Here is a 13,100-nt window from a genome sequence, read left to right as displayed (position 1 = left end):
TGCCCTTTGCAAAGATTGTGGCTGTGGCTTCATTTAGGGCAGGGAAGCTGCAGCTGCCATCTTTGCAAAGGGCAGCCTGGATTCCCTTAAGGCAGACTGAGGGAATCCAGGCTACCCTTTGCAAAGATGGCAGCTGCAGTTCCCATACCATAAATGAAGCTGCAGCCACCATCTTTGCAAAGGGCAGCCAATCTCCATTTTTACATGTGTGGCTCTGAGGCCAGAAGACCTTGGCAACAACAATTAAGGGAAGAGGGTGTTGGTGGGGATGGCATGGTGTAGGGAAAGGAAGGGTGTCAGGGTAGGCTGTGGTATTGGGTGACTGTGTGGGGTGGTGGCTACCTTTCTGTCACCAATCAGTTGATTAGCAGCTGGTAAGCGGAATGGTGGTTTTTGTTTGTTTTTTATACAAAGGATGAATAAAATGGGCAAATATTCATCCCTTCATATTCGTGGGGTCTCTGGAACCCACAAAAATTGGATTGACAAATATTTAACGGATCGGCTATATTTATCAGAAAAACCAATCCGTTTTTATATTTGTCCCCATCTCTAATAGTGAATGTTATATTAGAAAACATGCAAATCCAAAGAAGGAATGCTCACAAACACATACTTTTGGAAAAGTGGGTTAGATATTGGCTTAGTAAAATCCTTACAGTATGTGATCTGTTTGTATGTGTGTGGATAAAATATATAAAAATGAAAAATAAAGAGAACACAAATAATAAACCTATTATACCACATGTCTCCCTAAACATAGAAAATAGTGAGGAATAATCAACAGTAGTGTAAACCCAATTAGAGTCCCAAATAGAATAGACCATTTAATCAAGTGTAGGAGTCAATAGTCATGTAAATCTCATGGATTCAATGGGTCTAGCCTAGTTGGAAAGAGAAATCAAAATTAAGACATTAATTGGAGCAGACAAATAACCTGGCAATGAAAATATAATAATGTCATCTTTCTGAAGGACAACAGGCCAAAAGGAGGGTAAACTGTAAATGTTTACAGCAATTTCTTTCTTCGCTCTTCCCTTCAGAACAGTCATGATCTAACATATTGCTATTAAGATTGATAAGGGTCACACTAACATGACAGTAATAAATCTCTTATTTATTTATTTATTTATTTATTTATTTATTTATTTATTTATTTATTTATTTATTTATTTATTTATTTATTTATTTATTTATTTATTTATTTATTTATTTATTTATTTATACATACATACATACATACATACATACATACATACATACATACATACATACATACATACCCCTCCTATCTGGTCATTGCGACCACTCTAGACCACTTATGGTCAAAAGATGTCTTTGCCAGCTCGTGCCATAAGGGATTTACTGACAAATTACATCTTTTAGGCTTCTCTATGGACTTCTTTCTGGGTCAGCCCTATGATAGTACCAAGTCAATGCTTGTACAATACATTAAATACATAGATCTGCAGTATTCACTAGCATATGCAGACAGGACCTGCTCACCAATGTACTTTGGTTTAAATTTTAACTTTCCCAAGTTAGCAAATTATCTATATCGAATCACAACACCAAGGTATCCTTTTGTCTTCTCAAGGGCTAGGTTTAATTGCTTTCCCTCAGCCTTGTTAAAAGGGCGCTTTAATAACATTGCTTATGGAGAACGGATATGCCCCTGTGGGGAAGAAACAGTTGAGTCCTTGGTACACACCATTCTAGAATGTACTGTAGCTTATATAGGTCTGAATGTATCCATTACCTCTACCCAATAATGTGTAAATGTACTAGTATGCCTCCCACAGACTACCTGAAGTTTCTGCTGTCCAGAGAGAACCAATTAATAATACAGTTGGTGGCTGTTTTTATTCTCATTTTTAAGAATTCGTAAAATGTTATATTAAGACAACCACATGATTCAAGTTTTATACTGCTGATATGTTCTAACAACTTATTTATTCTGTATATCTTATATAATGTTTTTATCTTTGTATTTTCAGGTCTATGACTGTATAATAATAAAACTAATCTCTTATGTTTAAAGGCCCAACTAAATATAAAGTGGAGTATCCGGGACTTCAGTTCTTGACATTTTAAAAAAATTACTATAAAAATACAGTATGACCATGAGTATGTGTCTCTGTGCACTTGTGTGTGTGTGTGTGTGTGTGTGTGTGTGTGAGAGAGAGAGAGAGAGAGAGAGAGAGAAGGTCTAAACCTTCCTGCCCATTTCATGTCACTGCAAACTCAGTATTTTCCCAGTGAAGCTCCCTTATACATTCTTTCAAGCCATTCAGTAGTAAATTATAAGGCAGTGAGTGCTGCAAGTATGTTTCTGAAATAAAAGCAGGAGGAAAGCAAAAGAAAAAAGATATATACATAGGTGGCCATGCATAAAAGCAAATCTTCAGAACCCATCTTTTTGTCTTAGGTGATAAGACACTTCTATCTATTTGTTTGTTTGTTTGTTTGGTTATTACAATCAAACATTTATAAATACTCACAATAGAAAAAGCAGATAGCACCAAAACAATTTACAAAAGCGGCAGGGCAAGAGATGAACCAAATATCAACCTGGACATTCTACTGAAAGTCCTCCCTAAAAAGAAAGGTCTTGAATTTTCTTCTGAATTCCAAAAGGGAGGGCGCCAGATGTAGGATGAATGACTAGGATGGGCGGTTCTTGCTGGAAGAATGCATTTTGCTTTTTTCCAAGGTCCAAAACTGTTTAGGACTTTATATGTTAGATCCATTACCTTGGAGTCAGTATGGCAGGGAACAGGTAACCAGCAATGCGGCCAGGTTGGAGAGATATGTTGATAACTACCAACTCTACCCACTACCTGGCCACCACATTTTTGAACTTCTGGAGCTTCCACATCAGCCTCAGGGGCAACCCCACATAAAGAGCATCATAGTAGTCTATTTTTGAAACTACCAGCGCGTGGACCAGTATGGCAAATGACTGTGTCTAGGTAAGGGCATAATTGCGCAATCTAAGGTGGAAAAAGGCAGATCAGACCACCAGTCCTATCTGGTTCTCCATAGATAGTGCCAGATCCAAAATAACGCGTAGACTATGCACCTCATTTCTGGCAGAGAATAACCCTGCCAAAGAAGAGGGAGCTGTCCAAACCGCAGACACTGGGGCACCCACCCAGAAGACCTCCATCTTGTTCACATTCCGCCTCAGCCTACCATCCCCCATCCACTCTAGCACAGTGGCCAATGCCAATGCTTTGCCTTATCTAATTTCATTTTCCTGGGGCTTTTCCAAGCTGACTTCCCCCACTCAAGATAATATGAAAATGCATGTGGATCAATCTTGTAAGCAATGTAATCCCTTCTGAAGAGATGAAACCTGAGAAATTTCAGAAAATACTGGCCATGGATTTTGTACTAGATAACTTTAAAGCTGGAGACCTTGGCCTTTTTGCTTGTTGTTGTTGTTCTTTTAAATGCCCTCCATCTATGAGTTCGTGAGTAATTTTCTGTGTTCTTTACTGTGTTAATGTTTTACTCTCTCTCTCTCTCTCTCTCTTACACAAATGATTACAATACTGTATGTACCAAGCATTACAGAAAAAAGGCAGAAAACCAGCCCCCCTCCAGACTTCCTGTTTGTATAGCTATCCAATTAGACAGGGGTGGAGGTGGTGGAATGTAACCTTGCTATGCTTCATTTGAGAGCCAGCAAGACGAGCTTTTCGCTGGATGCAGTGACCCTTTCAGGAAGAACCAAAGTCGCTTCACCGCAATCTTGGTCACATCACATGATGCAAGCGCAGGTGCCACTTTAAAAAGTGTGTATTGGTGCCACTTTTAAACTGCACCACGACTTCTATTCCAGCCTACCAGTACTGGGAAGCTTCCCAACTACAGACTATGCTGGGCTGGTGCTTGACAGGTGGCAAAAACAGAGCCACTGCAGCTACCTTTCGGACAAGAATAGAGTCTCTCTCCAGCCAGCGCTGGAGAGGTTTACCAGCCATCTCAGCACTAGTTGGTTGGTGACTTTGTTTTTGCCAGGGGGAGGCAGCTTCAGTGGCTCCTTTCCCCCTGCATGGCAAGTGGGTGAGGCTGTCCCAAGCCCAGTGCTGACAGTGGCAGTGGGAAGCCTGCTCGCCTGGCCAGGCTGTGGGATTGGGGACTGCTCCATGCTCTGCTTTAGTGCAAGGATTCACACCTATTTTCAGAAAATCAGTGGTTTTAAAAAAACTAACCTCAGGGTAGAAATTACAAGTTTCAGATTACCCACAATGAGTGATTCACTGCACATTATCTGTATAAAACAGCCTGTTTCACATGTCTGCTTTAATGCAAATTCTTGCAAGAAGAGGCCACAGTTGTTTCCTATCCTCCTCTTCTTAAAGAATGCTTGCAAGGAAGGGGTCCATCAGAAGGAAAGACCCTACTCCCCATCCCCAAAATCTGTAATTGAATGTCCATTCTTTGATGGCACTATGAAATAGGTGGTGATTTCACATTTTTCTCTGTCACTTAGAGACATTTAGCCAGGCTGCTAATAAATGTGTGATCAAGCCCCCTTCAGAATAATGGTCTTCATTGCCATTTATTACATTATGAGTCAAACCAGTACTACTTTGAAATGTTATGGGAGAGATTAGAACAACTTTTCGATCATAAAGCATTTTTAAATGCACTATTATGTGTAACTTCTCTACCATCCATCTTGTGGCTCATTTCTCTGGCTAACATTTTTTGACTCTCAAACTCAGTTCCACTGTAAGAGACAAAACGTGTCTGTATGTTCATAAGTATATCTGAAATGGGGTGTCTACACCTATACAATGTAACTTATGAAATATAGAAATGAGTCTGTAATTAGTTACTGTATGATATTCATGTTGATAACTAACTAGTACTGTCTTCCATGAGGGGTCTTGACCTGACCAGATAAGTGGGATATTAAATAAATAAATAAATAAATAAATAAACAAACAAACAAATAAATAAATAAATAAATAAAATGAAGACAGATATCTGGCTGAGATTTTGGCTGGGTTTTGCTGTATTGTAAGAAGCATACTCTAACGTCATCAGAGCAGTAAGTGAGCGCGAGAAATTAGGATCTTGGCTGTGTGGAATAGCTAAACATGTTTCACTAAATTTTATGTTCCACTGAAATTTTAATTCAGATTCAGATTCAGATGTTGGAGATAGGTCCTGCGCCCCCCCCCCCCCCCGTCACCCTACCCTAAGCCTAGCTCTTCTCTCTACATACAATCCAAATGCGTGGCCCTGTAGTATGTGTATATAGATATTTACTCAATGACTGCATACAACAAAACCAAGAGTCATCAGCAATGACATGTGGGTGGTCACTCTTTATATGCATTTAGGTGTTAATTCAGTTGTGAAACTGTGGGTTGTTGGTTGTTTTTTTTAAAAAAAAATTCACACTGGCACAATATATTTTTCAGCCTTTGAAGGGCCATGTAGCCTCTTCATATTTTGGCTGTGACAAGCAAACAGTGTAATCTCACAGGCAATTGGTAGAGAGGAAAGTGTCACAAATATTAACTCTTTAAATGAGGGCTGGGAGAACCAGGTGTTTTTGTTTTTGTTTTTGTTTTACTGGAACTCTCATGGTTTCAATTTTACAAGGCTTTTAGGCATCTTTGGGAAACATTTGCATTTTTTTTCTTAATTTCTTCCTTACTTGCATAGATAATGATAGATTTTCAGGATAATCATCTGGTTGTTTAAGATCAATTATGCTGAATGAGACCCAGCTAAATGTGCATAGGATTGCAGCCTTGAACTGTTTCTGAGGTTGTTTACTGAATTATCACTCCCTTTTACATCAAGCAGAAGTAGGAAATCTCTACTTGCTAACAGTTAAAAAAAATAAATATATAACAGTAAAAAAAATATAAAGCAGAAATGAAGTCAGAAGAAGCACAAAATCACCACCATTACCACCATAATCATCACACAAGTAAGGAGATGCTCACACAGAAAATTCAATATAATCAGTACCGTTTGAACATCAGAAGGGGAAATAGAAAACTGGAATAATTGTCTCAAGTCTGTGATAAAGAAGGGTATGGCCAACTGGCAAGCTGAAATGCTGACTCCTAGGAAGGGACATTTTGCTGCAGAAACATCTGTTTTAACATAGTATTTATTTAGGTACTTAGGAAACAAGCATGCCACCCCTTCATCATAAAACAGTTTGTTTTTGAAAACACAATATCTGTTACTCTTTTATTCGAAGCTATGTTGTGAGCAGAATTAGGTAGAAAGGTGGAGTCAGATTAACGGCAGTAAAAATAAAAGCAAAATGTATGTCTTCCTGCCTTCTGCATTTTTTTTTAAAGTAACTTGGTAACTATTTACCACTGTGAAGAGTTTTGTTCCTTTTATTTGTGCAGAGGATAAAAATACTGGCATTCTTAACTAGAAGACAGATGGTAAAAAATTAATAGAACACCATGCAGTGTTGTTATCAGAGTTGGCAATAAAATCCAGAATCACTGTTCCAAATGACTGCTAGACTTAATTAGGAAGTAAGATTTTCAAAGCATCTATTGCAGAAATGCATCTGATGAGTTTTATACTTCTTTGCCCATTGCTTTTCATCAACCAAAACTAATTTTCAACAATTCAAAATTCACCACAGTGTAAAGAAATTCATTCTGAAAAACAGGGCTAGCTGATGACGTTTTATTACCAGAGGTGGAGAATCTGCTGATCATATCTGTTCTGAGTCAAAATGCAGAGCTTCCAAGACTGGCTATGGTGTTTGGCCTGGGAGGCAGAACTTCAAGCATCCCTAATTTCCTGGCAGAATAAATATAAATATAAATACAATGGGTTTGGTCCAGATGATAATCTTATTCAGACACCAGCTTACATGGAAACATGTGAGGAGGGGAAACCTGCTAACTCTGTACCCCTCTGTAGCTGCTTTCCTTACATGGGAAGCTACACATCTGAAAAGAAGAGTATCCTGTTCACGTGGAAGCTGTCCTTGAACAAGAGCTCTTGCTTCCATTGGACAGCTTCCATGGGAACATGAAGCTCTCTATTTCTCTCTTGAGATGTATCACTTTCTATATGATGAGAGTAACAACGGTGCTAGGTGCTTCCCTGCTCACAGACCGGATAAAGCAGAATCAGTAATGCTTGGATAAGGCTCATGTCATACATAGAGTTGGACCCACTGGAACCAGTGACACTTACTTGCATTAATTTTCATGAGTCTTCTGTAAGCATAGCAAATTCTCACTCTAGATCAGCAGCAGCAAATCAATAGCTAATCATTTGGTGCCTTTGTATGACACCAAAATTCTCCTGTCTGAGGTGGCCAGCTCACTGTGCTTCATGGTGGGGCCAGACTGTGCTGGAATACGTGAGCAAGGATAAACCAATCATTGGAGATATCTTGCCTTAGTTATGTCAGATAAGACCCATGAAGATGCTAGGAAAGTGAAATTTTGTATTGTTTTCACAAGCAGTTTTTGCAGCATTTTTGGCACTAGTTAATCAAACAAGTAGATTTGAAAAGAGAACTGAATGACACCAACGTCATTCAGCCACCACCTCAGACCATTCTGTCCACATGAGAATTTGTCTTCGTTGTCAAACATTCACAGTTCATTTCTCTCTTCCATTTGCTGCTCCTAGTGGAGCAAGAACTCACATTCAATTGTTCAGCAAAAAGTATTAAGATACAAATTTTTGTGTCATAGGCATCCTTCAGTCTCGAAAGACTATGGTAGCATGCTCTGAATCGAGGAGTGTCCTCTCCAGAGCAAGAAGCCTGGGTAAAATCATATGGAGGACAGGCTGTTACCCAAGCAGCAGATCCCCCCTCTCCACATTGCTGAAATGGTCCAATGGAAAGGCAAGAGCCAATACAACTGGTTCCAGCAATGTCGCAGGAGTTGGCAGAACGACACATGCTGCCTTCGGGACTCCAGCTCCGGATTTTGCCTCTAGGTTAACTCCTGAAGCCTTTTCCATGAGTGGATATAGCCACAAGGCAGTGGAGGTTTGAAATCGGAGTTTTCCTTCTCCTAGATGGGCTGCCTTCCATGGCTGACGAGCCCCACCTCAAAATTTGAGAGCCCCATGAAGCTGAAACCATATATTTTAAAAAGAGAAAATGTAATGTTGATCTGAATATCCACCTTCCCTCAGAAGGATCTCAATTATTTTGGAAGTGGGAACAGAAAAAGAGGCTTCCATGATGCAAAAGAAGTTCATTATGATTTTTGGGGCTTTTTAATCTAGATAAAAGGCGCCTGAGGGGGGATATGATTGAAATGTATAAAATTATGCAGCGGATGGGTAAAGAGGATAGAGGGAAGCTCTTTTCCCTCTCACGCAACACCAGAACCACAGAACATCCACACATATTGAGTGTTTTGGGAGACTGGGAACAGACAAAAGAAAATATTTCTTTACCAAGCATGTTGCTTGTCTGGGGAACTCCTTGCTACAGGATGTGGTGATGGCATCTGGCTTGAAAAGGGGATTGGGCAGATTCCTGGAGGAAAAGTCCATCACAGGTGACAAGCCATGATGGGCATGTATAATCTCCAAGCTTAAAAGGAAGGTACTTCAAAAGCCCAGATGCAGGGGAGTGGTATCAAGGGACAGGTATCTACAGTAGTTGTCTCGTGTGCACCCGGAGGCTTCTGGTGGGGCCACTGTGAGATACAGGAAGGTGGACTAGATGGGCCCCTTGGCCTGAGCCAACAGAGCTCTTCTTATGTTCATCCAGTGCTCTATTCACTGAATGAAACAAAAAAGTCAAATAAAAGCAAGAACTGGACAATGGTTCGTTGGCAGAAAATGATATGTTACTTGTTAATGAAGCTATAGTCATGGATATGTGTGTGTGTGGGGGGGGCAGAGGATGCCCTCTCCATACCTCTTTGGCCTCTGCTGTCCGAGTAGGAATGGACTAACTGTTGATTTCACAGGGCAGCACCTGCCTTGCTAGTGTGTATATTTATTCCCCTGGTAGAAATAAAGGAAAACAGCTATTTTACCATGTATTTCTACCTACAGGCTGTGATATATATTTATTTTGATGTGTTCTTTTTTCCCCTGCTTCCAACTCTGTATATTTCAGGGACAAATCCTGAGACCATGGAGTGGATCCTTGTGCAGTCATAGGGGGTGATGCCAAACTTTCTAAAAAGATGAGTTTCCAAAGATATTAGAGGCAAAGCCTAATATAATCTCAATTAGTTCTTTATTCACAGTGTTTTCTTTTCCTCTTGTAAATAATGAAAAAAGTAACAACATTTCATTTGAAATTATTTTTTTCTTTTGTTATACTTTCCAACCACTTAATTACTTCAGACCAGAAAATTTCCACTCTTGGGCATGTTAACCACATATATTCCAGATTATATTAGGAGGAGCCTTTAATGAAACTGCCCATCAGTGGAGTGATGCTCAAGATTTGTCCTTGTAAAGATGTCAGAACAGAATATGGAGACTGCCTCTGATGGAAAAACTGACCTATCACATTAAACTTTATAGATGTGAAATAAAACAAGATTAATTTATGGAAGTATGGTATATCTTGTGGGCCTCTGGTGCAGGAGATCAAATGGAAAATGGGCTGAAATGCTGGTTATTTTGAATAACTGTAGAGTTAGAAGTAAAACATATATAAATGTTTAAGTATTATTAGCATACTATAGATACAAAAATTATTGGAAGTGTATCTGTATTTATAGGTAATTACTACTTTTAATTTTTTTGTTATGTGATCAGAGGATTATAACTAATATAATAAAAATTAAAATTTTTTAAAAAGTTATAGACGCAAAGGATCACTTTGTAAAAACTTGGCATCTATTCATAATTTATGCTTAGAAGCAGTCATTGGTGTTGCAATCTTTTCAGCATGTTATCGATTTTGAAAAAAAAAACAGAGAAATTTACCATCAAGTTTCACACTGATTTTGCCACTGTTTTAAAGAGATGGTAGCAATCTGTTTTAATTTGTATAGTCACTAATTGCCACCTCTGACTGAACTGCCTAAGTATCCTAATAATTGCTATGGTTGTTACTCCTATTTTCTTTCTTGTTTGTATTCCACTTTACTACTAATTGTAAAATATTTTTAAAATGGAAATAATGATTTTTAATGCACCTGATATGTATCTGCAGATTCTATGTTTAGGAATAAGTACTCTGTAGATAAAATCATGGGAATAATTTACTGATGCATTTCTGGCCCCTTGTCTCTTTATATTAGAATTGTGATTCTTATTGTGCAAGTCTACATAGAATTAACTCAAGTCTGTTATTCAGAGGTAATCACCATTGAATTCAATAGAACTTGAACTTTTGGCCAGTGAAAATTTTGAAATTGGTGGGACAATGAAACTGAGAGAGTCCCCCAACTCTATTTTTTATTTTTTTGATGGTGTCAGAATCCCGTTGGTGTTCTTTTAGGTTTCTGTAACTTGTTGTAGCGAATGGCAGCTGATTGATGAGGTGGACGCCAGTTCTGCAATTGACTATGCGAGTGTGCAGATAAGGCAGAGCTCCTGATCATATGTTGGGTAGCTTGCACAAACTCCATTTAAACACACACACACACACACACACACACACACACACACAGAGAGAGAGAGAGAGAGAGAGAGAGAGAGAGAGAGAGATGAATCTATCAAAAGTACTCCAATTAGATATTTCACACAAGGGCTACCTTAATTTTTTTTTAAAAAAAAAAACCCTTGACCTATTCTTCGGCTATTGAGCTTCTTTTCGTGGAAAAATCCCACAGTGTTTAACTGTAACAGTGGGCCTTGTTGCCTAGGTGATTTTCCATTACTGCATGGACAAGCACGGCAGATAAAGAGTACAGTTTTCATTTTAAATTTATGTTATTTATATCCCAGCAAGCAAGTTCTTTGGGAAACAGAATCATTCATCAAATTCCGAATCAAATACTACCCTTCTCCCACAAGAAGTAAAATTTTGCCTAAAACATGGTCATTTATTCTGCTAGTGAATAGCTTAACAGCACACAGCAGTTTGGGCTGAATTCATCTCCCCTGTGGAGAAAGAATGAAGTAAAACTGGAATACTCTGTGGCCATGTTGGTTGAAAGAAACCATGAGTAGGAATTGCTAGAGAATGAAAGAGGTAGGCTTGCAGGATTTCCTTCCTCAGGTACCAAAATAGGTTGGCCAGTCCTGTATAATATGCAGTTTTGGCATGGATTCCACCACTGCTTCTGCACTTGCTGTTCCACTGCAGGCAGTGAAATGCCTTGGATCAGTCCTGCAAAAATACTGAGAATATTGAAGTGTGCCAATTTAATAACTTTGGATGAAGTATAATATAGCATTATACCATCTTGCTGCTTTAATTCTGGTACAATTCTGTATTAGCACAAGGAGTCCTTATTGGTCTGCAAATTAAAAGATCCAATGGCTGTAAAATTTAAAATACGAAGAAAAACATACAGAACCCTAGCTTTCGGAGCTGACAGGCATACCTCATTTTCACCACTGTGTGTCTTTGAGCAGATATACTATTTTAACTTTTAAAAAATACTGTAATACAATTCATGCATATGTATGAAAAAATTTAAATAGCATTGGTCCCAACACATGAACAAAGAATGTGTATCAAATCCCTTTTAGAATAAAGGATGTTAGCTTTAATTAATAGTCCTCACATTCCTTGTTACATTTATAAATGGTGTGAAGCTTTAGATTTTCCTTCTGCCTCTGTGCACATCAGCAACTAGATGTCCTTTCAGCTTTAATCTGGTTGCTTCATTAGGTACAGCACTGCTTGTAATTTGCTTCCCAAAATAATAGAAAATGCAAAACAACAACAACAACCCACAACATACCAAAAACAAAAATGTAACTTTACTATTAAATATGGATAAGAATGAGGAAAGAGGCATACAGAAAGTGCATATGTTAGGGAAGAACTGAATGCATTTGCTAATGGCATTAACAGAAGTATACGTAAATAAATGCCAATGTAAATTTTCTCCCAGCAACATACACGTTTATTTGAAGGCCATTTGAAGTTCAAGGTTTCAGTGTTTTTACCACTTTACCAGTGACATCAGTGTTACCAGTGTTTTCTCAATTGTAACATAGAAATAATGTTCTAGCATTTTGCCTTGAGAAAATTATAGCTTGAAAAGCCCATCTTAAAACTGTTGAAGGCTTTTGCAGAAGCACTGAGAACATAAGGTGCTAAACATTAAATCTGCATGCTTCTTTTGTTTGTCTTTTTCTCAGTGTACTCTTCCCAGTAATAAAGTTTAGGACAGCATTTGGACAAATTGGTGTTTAAGTGTCAATATTATGACTACAGATCAAGGTTACCCTTTCAGGAAGTGACAAACTTTTCTCACCCAAATAAATTAGGTAAGGTCTGGATGAAGCATCTGCATGAAGACACAGAACTGGACTTCTCTGCTTTCATTTGCTGTATAACAGAGAAAGAAGCCCTGCAAAAAATGTCTGCAAAAGTTTCTTACTAGCATACACACCAGTGAATAGTGCTGCAATCATTTCTTGCATATTAAGAGCTGGGAGGAGGATGTTTTTTTAATTAAGGAAAAATCTCTAGAGGTGATCTTTATTTCAAACAGAGAAACAGAGTTGTTGATCTTTATTTATCTCTATTGATGGAATTCAGTTGGATCCAGTTAAGTATCATTATTATGCCATCATTAACACATCAACTCTTGTCCCATTTTTGTTGCTCTTAAAGTCATCATTTCCTCACCAAAATTCACCACAATGTTAAGATATCCAGAGTGTTCAGGGTGCAAGTGGTGACTGTTGTAAATGGGTACAAAAATAAGTGCTTCCTAGGGAACAGAATAAGGCATGTTTCTCAATTCTGAAATTCACAAACGAATAGTTCTTAAATGAGATTAGATCCAGCTGTAAGCCCAGATGCCCAAGTTTCTGCAGTGACCAGGAGGACAACTGCACAGTTAAAACCAGTGCATCCACTGCAGCCATTCCAGAGGAAGTCCGGTCTGGTCACAGTAACCCATGCCTTAGTTGCATCCTGTTTGAATGGCTGTAAAATCTGCTCTGTGATGCTTCTTTTGTAAAGTGTT

The sequence above is a fragment of the Pogona vitticeps genome, chromosome 4, assembly GCF_051106095.1.
Source record: "Pogona vitticeps strain Pit_001003342236 chromosome 4, PviZW2.1, whole genome shotgun sequence".
NCBI classification, from domain to species: Eukaryota; Metazoa; Chordata; class Lepidosauria; order Squamata; family Agamidae; genus Pogona; species Pogona vitticeps.
The sequence above is the reverse complement of the archived record's forward strand: the minus strand, read 5'-3'. Positions refer to the sequence as shown.